The 19,508-nt window shown below is 44.9% G+C and overlaps 1 long non-coding RNA gene across 1 annotated transcript; it reads left to right on the top strand.

Annotated features, from left to right (window-relative positions):
- Nucleotides 1-2,246: 2,246 nt before the first annotated feature.
- Nucleotides 2,247-19,302, top strand: LOC136021405 (uncharacterized). Its single transcript, XR_010615763.1, has 5 exons — nt 2,247-2,393; nt 2,478-2,526; nt 13,801-13,939; nt 15,083-15,254; nt 17,958-19,302. It is a non-coding gene; the product is annotated as an uncharacterized LOC136021405 (long non-coding RNA).
- Nucleotides 19,303-19,508: the final 206 nt, after the last annotated feature.

The raw sequence follows: 19,508 nt of genomic DNA, 5'->3' as shown, positions 1-19,508 counted from the left end.
TGCAGCCAGCGGGAGCCGGCGGTGCTGGCAGGGGCTCAGCACCATGAGTCAGCCCCTTGGCTCCGTCCCTGCTGCTGCCACCCCAAGCCTGCCCAAAAACGTGTCCCTGGGGCTTGTTCCAGCAACACCCGCTTGGGTTTAGTCAAAGCAAAGCGCTCACAAGAGACACGATGCCCGATCCGGTGGAAGGTCCCATGTGGGGGCTGTGAGGTCAAGTCATGGTTTGGCACCCACCTCTGACAACCTTGGACAAATCACTGTTCTCCACTCTATTTCAACAGTTACACAAATGCCTGCTCATTTCAGGTCATGATTTCCATGGAGGGGGTTATATGAGTGCAAACACAGAGGTTTGAGGCTGCCCAAGGAGATAACACTGGCTGTCCTTCCTGATAGGGTTGGTGGGAGATGCCCAAGCAGTTTGGGGATTTGCTGCACTAAGATGTCTGCACAGAGGTTTCTTTCCCCCTCCACATCCAGGCTTTTCCTGTTGCTCACCACAATACACAGAGCCAGCTCAGCTTTCCACCCTCAAGGTCTTGGAGCTGCAGCATCCCATGGGATCAAGCTCCCATGTTTTGCACAATAGGTTCAGATAAATGCAGCATAAACCCTGTTAATTCAATCCCACGCTCCTGATCTGAGTTTGGTGCTTGGGCATTGCTAACATATGATCACCATCACGTCCTACGTGCTGTCCTGCTGTGCTGGTCTATGGCTGTCCCTAGCTGGATTCCTTCCCTGTCCTCTCCCACTCTCCCAGTTTGATGCTTAAGCCCATCGATGGAATGCTGTGTGTCCAAACCTGATATAAATGTTATAAGCCTGTCTTGCACCTTTCCTTCAGGAGGGCACCCAGCTCTTCCACATCTCCAGCCCTTTGCAGGGCTGAGTTAAATGCATGTATTCCTAAAATAGATCATTGCACAAAACCCCTCAAAATCCCAGGAATCCAACCAGCAGAGGGCATGAGCAGTCACTGCCATGCCCCACAATGCCCAAGGCCAGAAAAAAGCTCTTTGGGGGCAAAACCCCCTATGTGCAGGATGGGATCCATCACCATGGTGGCACTGGGAGAAAGCAGTGGCTTATTCAAGTGTTAAGTACCGTGATTTCCTCCAGGCAATTGCACAGCCTGGTAGGAAACCACAAGCTGAACAACTAAAGTGTGATAGCACAAAAGCAAGTTTCATATGGCACTGGGGTGGGGATTAAAGATGTTGTGCCAGCGATGATGCTGATGCTGATGGAGCTACCAGAGTTTACCTGCTACCAGGGGCTGTACTAAGGACAAGCCACGAAAGCCTTGGTTGGCTCTGGTGAGGAAAGTGCAGCAGAGTGATGGCAGCTGAGGCTGTGGTGGGTGATTAAGGGCAGGACATGCCTTGGGATTTAGGAATTCTTTCTTTTCACTTCCTGTTTACAGGTTGACCGCGTTTCCCCAGCGTTTGAACTCCTTCGTCATTCCATTTCTGCGCTGCTCCGGCACTCAGTGAGGATTAATAAGCTTCCTCTGAGCAAATAGCTTTATTGAAACAAGCTGCTGTCTTGCCCTGCAGGCAGAAACCCTCTGATAATGCCATTTTGCAGGAGGCAGGATGCAGGCAAAGACCCTTCCTGGCAGCACTGCTGAAGGCCAGGATGCTCTCCCACTGCACTGGTGCAAACACAAGGATTTGGAGGGTTGATCTCTTTTTCCACAAGTGTGGAAGAGCAGGAGGCTGAGCATGACTGAGAACCTGGCTCCAGTCCCTGGTGCCGCACGCTCGACCTCAGACTGGCCATATTATTCCCCAAACTGCCTGTTTTGCCCCTTCCAACCCCTGAACGGTTGTTGTGAGCAGTGGGGCAGGGAGGTGGCAGCTGTGTTTTCTGCTTTTCCTGCATGGAATTACCCTGCAGTGATCTCCAAACAAGATGTTTTCCGATCAGACCTGAAATGTTTATTTTGCTGGTCAAAGAACCCAGTCTGCTCACTGCGGTATGCATGGCATCTCGCATGCTGCTTCCCCTCCTCACTGTCAAGTGACTGCATATTCCACCAGATACTGCCACAAAAGCTGGAAGTCAGATGCTTTGCAGGCTAATTAATCAGTTTGCTATATTAGCAACCTTAAAGGAATTCTGATGCAGACCCAGTGCTTGAGCCTGCTGCCACATCTGCAGCCAATCATGCTTACATTACCCCATTAACAAATCACATATGTGCTAAGCAAGATAGCCTGTGGTTCCAGTGTGCAGAGAGCTCCTTGCTGTTTCTGGAAGGACCGCAGCCGCTTCATAAGCAGAGCACAAAAGGGTAAAGGCTTCTTTGGTGGAGAAGGTTTATTCTGTGCTTGTTGCACTTGTTGCTTGGACTCAGTAGTTTGAAGAAGGCCAGACTGGTTCAGGAGGTAGGAGACATTTAGCAGTGCTGTGATGGGGTGATAAAAGAAGTTTGAATAGATATAGCCTTTATAAAAAGCTTTTATTACAAGGTCTGCAGGTCACTGGAGGACTCGTGTGCTGCGCTGCTCCCTCCTAAAGGTAAGCAGCTTGCAGGCAGTTATAAGAGTTGAGGGCAGTTTGGGAGCAAGGAGAGGCTGGCTCTGCCCTGCTTGCTGTGGTTGGAGCGTTGTCCCGTTCCAGCATTGCCAGGAGCTGTTTCTCCCAGGGAGGGATTTGTGCTGAGCACGTGGGGCAGAGCCCCTTTTTGGGGTGCATTTTGCTAAAGCCCAGCACTGACACAGTGCTTGGGGTCTGGGTGATCTGCAGCCGCTGTGCTGCTTGTGCTGCTTTAAAGCTTATCCCGCAGGTACAGTCCCTGCAGCCCACCAGTGGCTCTTCCCACTGTCCTGGGATGGGACGTGGCCCTTCAATGGCAACCAACAGCACCCTGCAGATGTACAGAGCCCCGCAGCAAGGAGGTAACTTCATAGCTGCTCTTGTGAAGCCCTGGATTTGAATGCTTTCCTCTCACAAAGCCTCCCTGTTATGCACTGCACAAATGAACATGCACTTTATTTCCCTTCATTCATTTCCAAGAACTGCTTCTGTTAAATGGAGAGCTGAGTGGTGCTTCACCTTACTTATACTGGGCAGCTTCAAGCCCCGGAGTGGCTCAAGCCTGTTTTGTGTTTGCCCTTCCTTGCTACATACAGCACTGTCAGGGCAGCAGATGCTTTGCAAACAGCTTTAAAGATGGATTCAGTGCCACAGAAGAGTTTGAAAGCTGAAGAGGACGGTCAGGGCTCACAGAACACTGTGTACTGTTGTATCAGGCATGAGTCTCCCACTTCTATATCTTTCTGCTGTCTTTATACCTATTATTTCCCCCATACAACTTGTTTATACCTTTTACTGCTGAATGGGAAAGTGAGTTGCCAGCATCAGTGGCAGACGAGCAGCTCAGGGCCAGCTTGTTCCCACTCACCCTTTAGGAAGCATCCATGGCTGCCCTCCAGCTGTATCCATGGTGGGGTGTTTCCTTGCCTACTGCCCAGCACCTTCACCTCTGCTGGAAATGGGGCTCTTGGCTGGTTTGGGGGCAGCTCCTCCTATGAAGAAGTCAGAGAGCCCCTTTAAAGAACAGAGTCCCTTTAAAGCACGTAAAAACCAAGTGCATCCAACTGTGAGCTGCTGGTTTTGTTCCCCTGTGATTATTTGCTGCCTGATAACCTCACAGCAGAGGTACTGATGAGTTTAATTTCTTATTACATGCCACTTTACATCAGTGAGGCCACTAGCTTAATGGACACCACTGGTTAACGTAGGCTCACCACAGCCTCATCAGTGTATTGCAATTTGCTGTGGCATTTTGAGGCAACTAATTGATCCAGCAGATTTATCCCATTGATTTGTATGTGTCTGATAGAGTTGGGTCAGGTTCCAGATTGGGAATTGCACTGAATAGCAACGTGTATCCTTGGGAAAAAGAGTTAGTCCAGAGGTGGCATCCTCTCTCCTGTAAAAGATCTCTATTCGCTGTGGATGGTTAGTGAGATTCCTTCAGTGACAGCAAAGATGAGTGAATGAATGGCTTTTATATTTGCTGTGGGTGCTTGTGGGCTCAGTTAGATAAGCATCTGTGCTTTTGGTTATGTTCTTCATACATATGATAAAACTTCAAGCCAGGCTTAGTGGGGCTGCTCCTTCCAGGACATGGGTGCTCTTTTTGAATCCACTAAGGTAAAACCATGTTACTTGGACATCTGTAAGCTCGTTGCCATGGGTCAGGATGCTGCTGCGCTGCTCCTCTAGTGCCCTGCTGGCAGCCTGGCTGCAGCCCTTAGTGATGCCCTTAGCTCAGGGTTAGTGGAGCTTATTTTAATTCAGCCCCCACAAGGTTTAATTCCCAGCAGTGTGCCATTAACAGGCCATGGGGAGTCTCTAGGAGAAGCAGAGACAAAAGCAAAGAATGAAACAGTGAAAAGAAAGGGCACTAAACTGGAGCGAAGCTTGGCTTGGGTCCCTGCTGACTCCGAGGAGCTTTGTGCAAGGAGCTCCTGCTAAGCACCAGCGTGCAGATGCGAATACATAGTTCCTTTTTCTGCTGAAGGCGATGTGAAAATCCTGATTCCCGACTCTGCCAAGGACAGGATGGAAATCCTCTTATGGGGATTAAACTTTCAGAAGGACAGAAAAGTTCTCTTCTAAGAAAAGCTGTGCACTTCGCTGTAATGCAGGTAATTAGGCACAAAACATCGGGCAGCCAGTTCTGCTGTCAGCACCACGAGCAGATAGAGGTGAATTTGCTATGATTTGGACTCAAGCTTTCATCTGTAGCTCCAGATTAAGTTGTATTTTCCTGATAGGATTATCAGTTTAGTCCTTTATTCTCCTTCTGTACAGTCTTTCCAAAACTGCTCAGCGTCTGATCCTGTGCATTACTTCTTTGGTCAGCACAAGGCATACTTTTGACTAGAGGCCAGTGACTTGCCATTGACATGGAGGAAATTTGGACTATACCTTGACTGCAGAATCCTTTTTCATTTGTCTGCTTTATTGCATTATGGCGATTTGATCCTCCTCTGGAGTCTATTGGGTGATTTCCAAGGGATACAGTTGGATTCCCCACTTCTTTGTTTCTCCTTCCAAGATGGAATGGACTTTTATGGAGTACGAAATCAAAACACAAGCTATCGCTTGCATTTGCTACACAACTCTTCCTGTGCGTTGGTGGAAGTGCTCTCTGGGGGTTTCATAGCCTGTTGTATGATGTGTGGGATGGCAAAATGATGGTAAAGGGCTTTGTGGAGATGGAGTGCTGTGAGGAGGTGACACCCCTGCTCCAAATGCCTGTGCTTACCTCCATCCTCTGCGGTCTGACCTGCAAACCAGGCACTTGGGAGCAGAAATCCCAAGTTTTAGAAGAATCCAGAGCTTTAGAAGCACAAGTCGCATCTGGAAAATCAGGAAGCTGCTTTTTAAGGAATAGTGTCAGAGATGAGGCAGAGTTCCTTGCCAAGGGATGTGTTCTTAGTTCATAAATAACTCGAGGAGAATACACCTTATTATATACCTGGCCTGCTGATATGAAGCTTTTCCTGTAGCAAAGCCAGGGCTAGACGCAAGCCAAGCAGAGTTGTGTAACACACACTTAGAGGGAAGAGGAAGTGCCAAGCAGAAAACTCATCTGAGAAAACCAAAGTCCATCAAGCACTTAATGGGCAAGTCAATACAACACTGCAAGTCAAAGCTTCCTTGTAATCTCTGCTGCAATTCCCTGAACACCCATCCCCTTCACTGATCATTCACCAGTTGCTGATGAAAACGATGACAGCAGATCCCCCCCCCCCCCAACCTGGTGCCTTTGATCCCTGCTCTGTGTTTAGCTTAGCGAGTTTATGTCTCGGCTCAGTGGTATTCAAGTGGCATCGCTCACAGTGGTGGTTCACAGAGAAGCTGTGGGCAGGCAGCCTGGCCCAAGGACACTCACAAAATAACAAGCAACTGCGCTGAAAGCATTTCCTGCTCCAGCTCTGTGCTCCCAAAGCAGCGGAGTTACTGCCTGGGAGTAATTTGGAGGAATTCTACCAGCAAGTGCAAAATCAATGCAAATGTGCAGCTCCTCCAGGCTTAATTGCAGGGGAGCATCTGTTTGTGTTGCAGTATCCAAAAGGCAGCCTCGTCTCTGGGGGAGTTTGCAGTCTGTAAGGGTAGTGTGTTACTGAGTGAAGTTTTCAAAAGGATATGCTGTCATTCACCCCTTCCGTGCAGTTGCATCTATTCAGCCGCTAGCCAGAACCACCCTATTAAAACCACAACTGCGCGTACAAGTATGTCTAAGAGCCTTCATTGAAGGCTTCTATCACAGCCTTGAAAGCAATCATTCTGATTGCTCTCCGTTTAGCAATTACGGCTGAGCGACACATTTTCAGCTTCGGAAAATGATATGCCAGTTTCCTTATGCATAAATCTCTCATATACATATATATACGCACATATTTACCAGCTTTCATGTGCTGAATGGCTTCTAAACTCCTGCCTGTCAAGAAGCTGGCTGATGTGGGAGCAGGATTCCTGTCTGATGGCTGCGTGATGTGTGCCAACAGCTCCCTCTGGGCTCTTTGTCCACGATTTACTTCAGCTGCTGAAAACTCGAGGAGTGTCTTTGTTCCCAGGAGTATTTTTGGCAACCGACCGTACAGATCATGACCCATCCTCACAGCCCCTTTGCGTGGTCTCTATAGAGCAGCTCCTCAGGGCCAGCCCAGCTTGGGGGGATGAGACAAGCTCTGTGATGGAAATGGTTGTGCCTTTGTGTCTGGGTAGTCAGCAAATGTCATTCTTTGAAATACAGAATCTGCTTCAGAATAGAGCATCTCCAGCAGGGATGGGCTGTAGCTTCCCAGGCACCATGGAGACATCCAGTTGCATAACCCTGACAGTCACTGGGAGACGATGCTGCTGGAAAGAGCCAAAAATTCCCCTTCTCCCGCTAAACACAAAGCGTCGATGACCTCAGCCCTTGGCCATCCCATCCGCATCCAGCAGAAAGCGTTAGAGGGAATAACATCTCGGGAGCCCCTCCCATCATTTATGGACTAGCTCAGCTAATATCACAGCTACTAAAATATGCCCAATTGCTAAACAATAGCTTTACACATTGACTAAGTGGAAACCAGGAGCCAAAAGCAGATGGATTCATACTGAGGTGAGCAGTAGGCAGAGGAGGAGCTGGAGTCCCTGAGCCTGGAATTGAAGGCAACAGCTTTATGCTGAATTTCACCATCTGAGAGCCTGGTGCTGTGTTTTGCAGCCAGTGGTGTTGATCTAACCAGATCTCAGATAAGAAGCAGGCTGGTTTGTTCCTTTGTTCATCGAAACTGGAGAAGAGCTGAGCATTTAGGAAAAATTCTGTGGAATTTGGTCAAAATGAGCGTGCCATGGAAATTTAATAGAGTCATATGCAGAAATTACTGTAAATACTTGTAGAATTTAATAAGTACTTTTATGCTTCCTGTTGGGTTATTTTTAACACTTGCAGAATTCCGTAGTGGGATCAGATTATGTATTAAACTTTAATAGTTGTTTAAAAGAAAAGCTGTTGGGCACTATCATTTTCTATTAGGTTACACGGGGTGCCTCCATTAGGAGTGTTTTTCTGCTTCCAAACAAAGCCTGAACAGATTTGAACACTGTACACGAGCAAAATAATCCCAGCTCTGGGAAGATATTAATGAAATCCAGGCTGAAAATACATGCAAGAAACCGTTGTGCTGATTCCACTCCCAATTTCAGTTCACGCAGGTGAACTGAAGAGCAAAGCAAGCTTCACCACATCCTAAGTGTATCTGGGGGCACTGTCAAAACCCTGAATGGTGAGCTTTTCCTGAAGGAAATCTTCTTGATTCATATCTTCTGCTGTGATCAAGGAGAAGTTTTCCTGCCATTTGAAGAGGCTGTATACATTTCATGCCTTTTCTAATCTAACCCCATGTGGTACAGATCAAAAGCCTTCGTGAAGTTTAGTGTGTGAAGATCAGCAATCTTGCATCCTGTATGAATTATCCTCCAGGAAGACATCTGAGTCCTCTGTGAAGATGCCCATGGCCTTCTATCGTTATGTGTGCTCCTCTGGTTCGATGATTAATCACTATGATTTCTCTAAGACTAACATGGTCATGTCTCATTAGTTTTGGCCACCACACATTCATTAGTCAGGCATCATCAGCACATGTTTGGGTTTTAAGACCATGTTTTCCCAGGTCATGCCCAATTTTCGCTGGAGTGCTTGGGAATGGTGGTTGCATTTGAGTGCCTTTGGGTAAGGGGTGGATTGTTCTCTGCAAGCTCATAAGCTGAGTATGCCAAGATGAAGAGAGACTGAGGAGGATGTGGTCAGCTGCAAATATCATGCGAGTTGCTCCCAATAATGTTTTTGGCAGGATTTTTGTGGGGGAAAATTTGCTAATGAAAGAAGAAAAGCAAAGAGAAGCTCACCAGATGAGGGTGCCACCATGCTGTCCTCAAGCCTTGACACATCAGGAGCTGAGTGTCTCTCATATGGGGGCTTCCCTGGTTTTGGTAGATGAACTTTCCAGCTGGCTCCTTCCAGCCAGATTCCTTGGCTGTGCTCTTGTGCCATGGTCACACTGGTGTGCGGAGGACTCTGTGGTAGCACGGTGGCCATGTCCCGAGGGCAGAGGGCTGTATGGGCACCTCCCGCTTCAGCTGGAGAGGAAAGGACATCCTGTGAGAGATGGGCAAGAGCAGGGATCTGTGTCCAGGGTTTTCCAATAGATGACTCCTGCACTGAGCTGCTCCGGTGCCATGGGTAATGAAGATGTCTGCAAGAAGCAGACATTTTTTTTCCACCGTGGATTCTGTCTCCATTTATTTCTCATGTAGGCACTATTCATCCTGACTCCATTTACTTCTCTAAATACATTGTGTGCTTACTAATACAGACAGCATGTTCTCTTTTTCTTAGCTCAGAAAGGAAAGCTTCATGCAATACTTTGCCAGTCTAAATTATTCCATGACTTGCCTACATTTCAAATTAACTGGAGGAATATCAACAAACATGATGGCAATTCTTTTCCAATCCCATCTCCTTCAGTCAGTCTTTAACCCACTTATCAGACACTTGTTATTACAGAAATAATCAGGAGAGGAAAATACACCAGTGCTGAATCAACACTACTGTACTTCATTTCCCTTTTTTTTCCTTCTTTTGTACTCATGTAACTTCTTGGTTTCTGTTGGACGTACACCAGCCTGAAATAGTAGAAACACAGCTGGCTAAACCCATCACATCTTATTACAGGTTATCAATTCTCCCATGTAATAAACACGTTTGACAATTAGCAGTGAGTTGATGAGTGACTCAGGTTGGGCTTTGCCATATAGAGGAGACTCTTTCTTTACTGGTTTGTGCTTAACAGAAAAGCTCACAATACAAGCTCAATCTTGTAGCAGATGCAAAAAGCTGGAAAAGCCATTACCTTTCCTTATAACTTAAACGACAAATGGTCTTTACATTAATCTCAAATAACTTCTTTAAGGGATCAGGAAAGAATTTTCCTCGAAAGGATATTGCTGCCCAAGTAGGGAGGTGCTTTCATGGGGCTTTCTCACCTTCTGTGGATCCATAGGCTTGATAAAACCATTGTTCTGATTTGCTTTGATGATTCTTCTGCTTCTATAAGAGATTAAATACTGCAAACTCTGCATAGACAGCAGACCAAACCACACCGTGACTCACCCCATACAGTAAACCTTTTAGGGGTAATACTGCAATAACTCAGATTTAACTTGTTCGGTCCCGTATCTTACTGCAATTAAACTGGGATATTTGACCAGCTGGCTTTGTGCAATTTCAGCTCTTAATTTAAGGGAAAAATCTGCCTGTGCCAAACACCGTATCAAAGCTCTGTAAAGCCTTAAAATAAGCATGGAAAGAGATTTTTGAGGAACCTGTTCCTTACCTCTCTGCTCCGCAGGGACTGAGGTTTCCTAAGTGCCCTATCAGGTACCAGACCCCTGCAGCATTCCTCCCATTAGGCTTTATAGAGAGATGCATCAGCCTTGCTGTCTAAAATGAACATTTATCAGGAAAAACACAAGGTATGCTCAGTGTAGTCTCAGAGCAGCACCCGGTCAGCTTTGATGTCTTCAATGTGCAAATAAAATGAGGCTGGTAAGAGAATGAAATCTCTTTCCTTTTCAATTGCTGAGTGCATTAATGTGTTCTTGATCCAAAAATGATTCTCATTTGCTCACTGTAATCACAGTACTTCAGTTTTTCTCTTTCTTTTTATGGGGTTTGCTTGTTTGGGTGGGTTTTGTGGGTAATTTTTCTAATCAAGAGGTTTTTCTATTCATGCAAGGTAAATATTTTCCTATTGACAAACTTGTCCTAACTTTGTAAGTGCATTTTTTCCTTCACTTTGTTTCCTCTACCCGGTGCAGGGATTTGCTCTGGCAGTGGAAATGAAGGGTGCCAAGGTGATGCCAAGGAAAGTAAAGACCAAACAGAGTAGTATTGGTCTAAGCAGCAGCATGAAAATGCCCCACGCACATCCCTTAGTGAGCAAAAGAGTTTTGTTCAGCAAACCCCCAAATCCCCCAAAACAAGTGGATTAGGGTTGAGGCTGGCTTTTTGGGTGGGTTTTTTCTGCCTTTACTCACTGTTTGGAAGGGGTGCAGCTTAAGGCATTACAGTGATTTGCTGTTCACTATATAAATGAGTGAGCTGCCAGATTAGTAATGCTGTGCACCTCCTCGGTGGGCACAGAGGGTCAGGTCTCATTGTGAAATACAAGCTGGTGCTTTAGGATGTTGCTGTTAGAGGCAATAAGAACTCACTGCCTCTGCTAATCAGTGCTGTATGCGAAGCCATGTGCTGACTCCTGAGACTTCAAGATGTGTTTCGCACTCTAAGCATAAGATGCTCAACCCATTATTCCTATGGTTAATGAGTTACATCTCCACATGAGTGTGTGTAAGCATGGTCCGTGGTTACTGCGAGGTAATGTTGTTCAGTACACAGTGAAGACAGGCTTAAAACAAGATGCCTTGGTTTGCATTTGCCACAGATGTAGAAAACAAAGAAAAAGCACATATGGAGATTTCCTACAGCTCAGCTGGTGTATGGTAACTTGTTAAATCTCAGTAAGTCAAAATCTCTTCCTGGCAATCGAAATATAGCTCTCAGTGCTTTAGCAGAATACAATGGCACTTCATGACAGTGATATTCCATTAAAGAATATGTCCAGGTTATATCATACAGGAAGTACGTAGGATGTAACAAAGAGTAGTGGGTGAAAAGCAGAGGTTCCCAAATCAATCTGTGTTGGGAAAATCATCCGCAGGTTCCAATAACTGTGTCAGCTGAATCGCTCGGGCTGCTTTTGTGTGCAGAATCATGCAGGAAATCCCAACAAAGCAGAGTTTCTCGTAAGACTCCTGGTGCATCAGCCTGTGGCCGAGCCAGAAAGAAACCACAAAAACAATTGCTCTCCTCGCTGTGTGGCTACTACAAATCCCAGGTGGAAGCTGAAAATGAAATGTGTGTGTGTCAAAACATCGCAGGGCTTTCCAAATCCTCGCTTTGGATGGAGCTGCAGAACCAAGCACATGATGAGGGTCAGAGAGTCGCTCTCTGTACTATACATTGTTCTCCATCAGCTTGGCTGGAATTGACCTAGTGACTCCATTTGTTTAAGAGTATTTTAAAACGTTTCTTATACATCTCAGATTTGAGAGCCCAGGATCATGTACCACTTTGGAACATCTTTAAGGAAACTTGAGAGCTTTTATATACTTGTGCTGAACAATGGACCTATTTCTTCATTGTTGTTCTGAGATGGATTTCTGCTGAACCAGAAATGTATAAACAGTGAGAAAAATTGGCTCTAAAAGGTCTTTAAAGCTAACTTATTTTCAAGGCTTGCTGAAGGAGTTGGATTATCCTATTCTCACCTTTTAGAGAACCATAATAACGAAGGTAGAAGATTAACAACAGTAACACAAGAGGCATATGTAAGCGAAGAGCCCAGCAAGATGTCTCAATCCTATTTTTATTTAGGGGCAAATATCATCCCTTTTGTGAAGTTTATGAACTACCCAAGTCCATTTTAAACCCCAGCCTGTAGTTTTAAGAACATGGAATATTTCTCATCTTGCAGGAAAATATCTTGGAGAGAAGTAAAAATTCTGAAGCACTGGAGGACGAATCAACAAGAGGAGAGAGCTATTTATGTTTTTTGGGAAGATATGAGTGGATGAAAAGTTGGGAAGTAGCACCAAAGTTACACAGGGTTAACAAATGTATTTATGCCAAGGATCTTGTTGTCTTCCTCTCTGAAATATCCAGCAAACTGCTGGCACTACATGAAACCAGGAGTAAGACTGAGACCGAAAGCAGTCAGACTCTGCTGAAATTGAAGTCTTGTTAAATGTTTTCCAGGGTTTGTGAGAGCTATTTCCCTTCCACCTGCTGACCAAACAGGATAGCAGTAAAATACTTCCTCTTAGTGACTCAGAAATCTGTCGGAGGTGATGAGGCCCAATGGGAGTTCGATGATGTCTTAAATAGCGATTTGCTTTTCGCCTCTTGGCAAGTGGTGTTCTCCAGACTGGGTAACACAAGCTGCGTTTGCAGGCTATGGAAATGGGAACCAAGGAATATCTGTTGTTGGTTGGTTTGCTCCCAGAAGGTGTCTGTCAGGCATCTATAGCTCAGTGCGATTTGAGCAGTACAGAAAAAGAGGGAAAAAAATGAGAAGCTCTCAGTGATGTGCTGCTTATTGGGGGCTGAAAATTACTCATTAAAGCTCATAGTCCCATATCACTGTTAGGAACATGGTCTCTCCTCTGCTGCATGGAATGAGGGCTTTACTTCAGAAGTTATTTTGGTGGGGGGATTTTTCCATTTCTTGACATTGAAAGACAAGCTGTCCTCAGCCCTAGGAGCAGACATCTCCCTGCAAATGGTCCAACACTGGCCTGTTGAAATCATGCGCCCAAATCTATCTCCACAGGGCAAATCACGGGTTTCTATGGCCCATTCAATGCTGTCCTCAAGGCTAGCTCTTTATCTATGCTGATTGCTCTCAAAGAACACTGCTCTCCTCCAGCTGACAGCCAGAAAGCCAAGAGGCTCAAGTAAATCTCAGTCGGACTTTGGTTGGTTTTATTTCCCAGCCATAGAAGCAAGACAACAACGGAAGATTAAAGTGAATTATTATATGCTATGGGTTTCGGAAACATCCTTTTGCTTCCTTCCTAGGTCATGCACAGTCCTGTGGTTTGCAACTGCAGGCTCTGCTCCTGTTTTCAGTTGGTAGCTTTCCATTCACATCGTGCCGAGCTGCTTCTCCGAGCATCCGACGAAACGTGTCCCCCAGTGTGTTTGTAAGGGGAAATGATTAACTTCAACCGTCTATAGAACGCAATACTTCCTATGTAAAGACAAAGTTGAGTGGGAAAAATGGCTTTGGTGGTTTCAGATAAAATATGCTGCACTTTTTCCTAAAACTGTCTGGTGTTTTCCATGAAGGATACAGAGCAGTTTCTGCAGGAGAAGAGCTGCCACCTCGCTACAAGTAACTGCTTTGCAAAGCGACCATATCCACTACTTCTACACTTGAAATAAACCCCTATGCAACCAATATAAATACTGATTTCTAATAATCTTTAGTTGGGGTGCTGAATTAAAGCATAAACTGAAGATCTAGTAAATGAAAGAAACTGGGTATTTAGCTACACAGCTATTAGCACTGGGTTTGTATTTTAACAGATGATCTAAACCCAAGGTGACACCCATGAACAGTCGGACTCAAAATGCTTTCTTTATGTTTTCTTTTGTTTCAGAAGCATGTTCAGGACTGAGCCATCTATTTGAAATGTCCTCCCAGCTCTCCACCCCTGCAGGAGATTTTAAACAAAGGTTAAAGAAGGAAAGAAACAGCATAAGCGAATTTCAAGGGACAAGATTAATCGCTGCACATCGGTAGGTTTTTTCCCACTCTGCTAATAATCCACACTGAAATGTTTGTGCTGTGTTTTCACTGTACTGAAATGTGCCAGCAGACTCTCACTGAAGTGATCCAAAGACATCTGAGCAGTTCTTAACTCACTGCTGGCTTCAGAAGCCAAATTAAACCAGTCCTTGCCCAGCAGGGTCACATTTGTTAGCAAACTTTACAGTGGAGATGCTGGCTTTTCTTTTCCCAAGTCATCAGTTTGCCCGTTCCATAACACTTCCAGGAAGGGGGAGTTTTCTTCAGGCGTCTGCCTTGTGGGATATTCAGGGAAAGGGCTCAAAATTCATAGCAGGAGGTTTCAAAGGCAGTGTCCTGACTTGGGACACATAGAAGTGAACGTGATGTCTAGGGTGAAGCTGTTCGGGTCCATACATGGAACAATCTCTCTCCCTATAAACAAGAAGAAACGTTTTCAGTTTACAGATTTCCAGTTTACATAGCATGGAAGTAACAGGGGGAAAGAGGAAAATCTAATGAATTCATAACAGCCCAGCGAGGCACGGTATCCAGAGCTAAACCTGTCAGGCTCTGGACCAGGGAGGATGCTCACTGGGAGAGCTGACAAGTGAGACTGCAGAACTACAGAGATTTATTGTATACCAAACTCATTCCTACGCTTGCTGAGCAAAGTTGCTGCCCCAGAGTAACTGCTCTCCAGTTACATTTTCCATCGTGAGCTCCAAGTCCTTTTTCTTGCCCAGATTCCATCACGACAAACAGCCCAAGGATTTACGTGCTGCTCACCTTGTGATGACTGCCTGATGTATAGGTTTTATGAAGACAAAAGTGAAGGAGTGCAGCCCCCCTGGGCAGTCACAGCAGAAGGAAACTGAGGACCAGCTCATCCTCATTAAAACAGAGATGTCCAGGTCCTGGGAAAGAGGTGTTGCTTTGGCCCTTGGTGTGGGGGATCTGTTGGAAGAGTAGAACAAGGATGTGTGTCTTAGCTCAGGGCTAACAGTGACCGACCTCAAACTCACTAGATTTGGTTCAGGCACAATAAGAGACATTTTCAGAAGCATTACATCACTTCCTCGTGGTCGATACCAGACTTATAAAAGAGCAGATTTCAGGGAGGTTTGAAATTCTCATGCTCTTTTCATGTGCAGGTGCCCCAGATGAATGGCATCTATAGAAAATACATTTATTTGCTGTCAGTCAGTTCCTGATCTACTGCTCAGCAGCCAGACCTGGCATACCCAAAAGTCATCACTACCTTGCTGATGTAGATACTTAAAAGTGAAATTCATCTCGTCTGGCTTCAGGGTGTCTAAAAGCTACGTGAGTAATTCTGGGCTCATGCCCTCCCTCCTTTCATACTCCTTGAAGAAAACCAGGCACCTCCACATTTCGCTCTGTCTGACTGTAGGCACGGTCTGAGGGTGAGATGAACCTGTGCCTTGTCGTAGGCTATAACGGGATCACAGATAACGAGCCCAGGCTGAGGTGCAGTGGCCTATTTATAGGATTTCAATAGTAAATCAGGAAAATCATATTGTCATAGCAATATAAATCCCAAAATAGCATCTCTGTACCGCTGCCCATCCCCATACCTCCCTTCTGCTGATAAAGATGGCATGGAAATGAGATGAGAGACAAACAACGGAGGCTTCTGTGATGAACAGGCCTTAAAAAGATTGCAAATGGAAAAGAAAGATGTGGCTGTATTAAAGATCACAGGATAAACGAACCATGAGCGTAACAAGAGCTGAAAATGGGAGGCAGATACTAAGGTCAGGAGGCAAAAGGAATGTCCTTGCCTTGTGTGGGATACAGGGACCAGCCAGGATCTGGCCAGTGGAGCAGGTGCAGAGGAAGATGGGGGGCAAACTAAAATAGCTTTGTTTAGGCTAGGAAAAGGAGGAAAAGGCTAGGAAAAGGATTGCCTTCTATAAATAGTCCAAGTAGGCCCCCAGGGAAGTGAGATAATTATTTAAGCTAAAAGACAATGTTGGCCCCAAATCAAACTGGTTGTGAGTAAATAGAGGGTGGAAACATGAAGGAGGTTTCTGAGCATCACAGGAAAGATGTTCTGAAGCAAGTTTCCAGTCACAGCAGGAACCTGAGCACTTCTAAATCCGTCAGAGCAGGAAATTGATCTTGGTGCCAAGATATCTTCCAGATCTACATACACATTACTCATGCTTTATTTAATCTTTATTTTGCCAATGACAAATTTTTGCCTTGCCTTAGAAATAAGACTGGACAAAAACTTCACAGACTGTATGGTCGATCGGTTGATCAAAGGGAGGTTCATTCATACTGATGGGTGTTGGGCTGGCATCAGTTGGCACATCCACAAGTGACATCTACAGTGTTCTAGTCCTCCACCACCCTTGTTATTGTCATAGTTGTTAATATGTTGGGTATTTTCCCTCATTATCTTGGCTTATCTCTCTCTCTGCAGTTTATGTACATCATTAGGCTAATGGAACACTACAAGAATGATGGGAGGTTTTGGCCTGGGAAAAAATGCCATGAAATCTCTTTAGGAGAAACCTCAGTCAACAAAAACTATGGAAACAAAACAAAACCAGGATTGGTGCCTGGGTTTGAATATGGCCATTCAGCAAACAGGGAAACTGAGGAAACAGGGGTACATTTTCCTTCCTCTATTTAGCCCTTTTACATAGCCTTATACAGAGAAATTTGGTAGTGATAGAGGAAAACCCCACATTCCCGTGGAAACTTTGATGCACACTTTCCAGCAGCAGTGCATAAGAACGGACCAGAATGGTTCTTCTTTTGGGATTACCCTAATGCAATCCTTTGGCTTAGCTCTTAGTAAAAAACATATTCCAGCCCAATTTGCCCACAGTTACATTCTCAGTGTTAGAGTTTTACCAAACTGCTTTCTTTTTTTCCCCCTTTATACCTGAGGCAAATAATTGTGCAAGACAGGCACTAGCTTTCTAAGTAGTGAATCCATTCGTCAAAAGGGTTTCCTTGCTGTGTGAATGAGATTTCTACCACTTGTCCCTAAAGCAAATAACTGATTGCATAAAAACTATTTAGATTTAAATAGGAATTCTTATAATGGAAGGAGAGATAAAGAATGTTCTTTTTCTTTTCTCTTTCTGCTTCTGAAAAGATCAGATTCATGCTTACCTTCTAACGTAATCAGGCTACTCTAATCTCAAGCCATCCACCACTGAACTGACCAAAGTACAGGAAAGCAAGAAAACAGCTTTTTCACAGCTGAAAATGAGTCAACTGTCCACCTCAACCCTTTAAATGAAGTAAAAGCAAGGCGGAGATGGGGAAGGGAGTAAGGTTTTGTTAATAGAAGCAGGCTGTGACCCACGCTTACCTTGATGAATAGGAATAACCCCGTGCTCTGAACTAGATAGGTAAATACAACCTCTGCCAGGTACACCATCATCCACCTTCCTCATATATCACGTCTGAACTTTCATACCACGTCACACATCAGTGGGTGGTTATCAAGGGATGATGAACAACCTCTCTGCTTCGGAAATTGTCTGTTTAATAGAAACTCCTTCTGTGTCTCAACAGTTGCATTAGGAGCCCTGTCTATCTCCCATGGTCTAAAAAAAGCCATTCGTGAAAGCAGGCGAGCACACGAGCTGAGTAAACTTGGACACAGCTCCCAGCCAAATTATGAGCATGCTGCCAAACATGGAGAAAAGTGCATCTGATTCTTCTGCTAAGGCGTCCAAGGAGGGCCACAAAATTATAGTTGAAACTATAAACAGAATGAGTACATTTTGTTCATTTTCCTGTTCTCTTTGTAATCGATGCAATATGAAGAGCTGCTATCAGTAGTTATACAATCAGATGGTGGCAATAAAAAGAACGTTAGCAAGCCTAGGTTGTCATAGGAGGTTGACTGAAGGAAGCAGTTATAAACCAAGACCGTTTATATCTATTTAGATGAGAACATCAGTTTCGTGACAAAGTCATTTTGATGTCTGTCTGCCCACTTAATACTCAACTGATGGATGTCTGCATCCTGATTTACAGGGGTTGCCTGGAGAAGGATCAGTACCGAGGATTATACATGCACAGACATGGCTCTTCGTGCACCTTGAATAAGATGTGTGTTATATATAGTCACAACATATCCATGTATAAGTGAGTTCATCTGATGTACACAATATTATGCATATGCACAACTGCATCATTATCATCCGGTTTACTGCTTCCTCATTCTATTAGACTCATGGAAGGTTTTTCTTATTGCCATGTTAACACAAATGGGACTGCAGGTTCACAGCCTCACAAATCTGTGGCGTGAGGAATACAGTGAGTATAAGACAGGCGTCTCCAGCAGCTGTCAGCAGGGAGCCTTTACTGGAGCATCTTTTGTTCTTTGGCATCTGAAAAGGTCCTGGTTCTCAGATGGTCTTCAGGCTTGTTTTCTTCTCTTACAGCCATCGCTCTGGTATCTGCAGAATGCACTTGGAAAATCTAGGGACTATCAAAATGAGAGCTGTAAAGCTCTAAAAACAAACAGACATTTCACCTGTCTCTAATCAGCCCCATCTCATGGTTTGGCTTTGATTTCCCCAGTGCAGAAAAGAAACGTATAGGATTTTAATTTCCTTGGCTCCCAAGAGCAGTATGAATGAGACTGCAGCATTGCATTCGGCTTGTGTTATTAATGGGCTCCATGCTTGCAAATGTCTCATTCAATATATTTGCTCAAAGTGCTTCCAAAAAAAAAGGGGGAAAAAAAGAAGAAAGAAAACATCAGGTTTCTAGGTCTAATGTATGTGACCTGACAGCATGAATACATTAGATCTTCTACAGAAACATACAATTCCAGCACTGTGCATCGGATCTCTAGCCTTTTTATCTCCATCTGGACTCTAATCAATGTGCTAGCATACTGCCTGGAAATAAGCCTTATTTTCCTGCCATTCTGGCTCAGACTTTCTCTCCATTTGAAAGGGTATGACATGCCTTCTTACAGTCACTGTAAGCTGGGAATGTTTCTGATCTCTTTGTTCAAGCATCCCGAGCATCTTCCGATACAAGTGTTTTCTTTCTCGCTGAGTTGCTTAGTCCCCCTATGCCAGATCCTCTGCAGGCAGAAGGCAGCATGGCTCTGCTGAAGGCTGTATGCTCATGTCTCTCTGCTGAGGATCTCATGCGTCATTTTCCAGTCCTGAAGAAGGGACAGTTCAATAATCCCAAATTGAGACCTAGGAGATCTCAGTTGTCTTCCAAAACTTCAGGCAGGTCATGGCATTTCCCCACTTCATGTCTGGTTTTCCCTTCCCATGCTCTGGCTTATCTGGAAGCCTTTAAGTTCTTAAAAGGAAGAGCTGGTTTATATTATGCATCTGGACAGTATCTAACACAAGAGGGCCCCAGTTTGATTAGGGTCTCTTGTGACTACCGTAATACAAATACTGCTAATAAAATGCATTTGAATCAGAAAAAAAGGCAGTGATGCTTCTTTTCCAGTTAGCTCTTTCCTTGGGAAAGTCTGGGAGAGGTGGGATTCTCAGCCAGAGGCTGGGTGGCCCAACTTGACCCATCCTGGCATAGACAACCCTTTGAGCTGCC

The sequence above is a fragment of the Lathamus discolor genome, chromosome 13, assembly GCF_037157495.1.
Source record: "Lathamus discolor isolate bLatDis1 chromosome 13, bLatDis1.hap1, whole genome shotgun sequence".
Taxonomy (NCBI): domain Eukaryota; kingdom Metazoa; phylum Chordata; class Aves; order Psittaciformes; family Psittacidae; genus Lathamus; species Lathamus discolor.
This window is presented reverse-complemented; position numbering and strand designations above follow the sequence as displayed.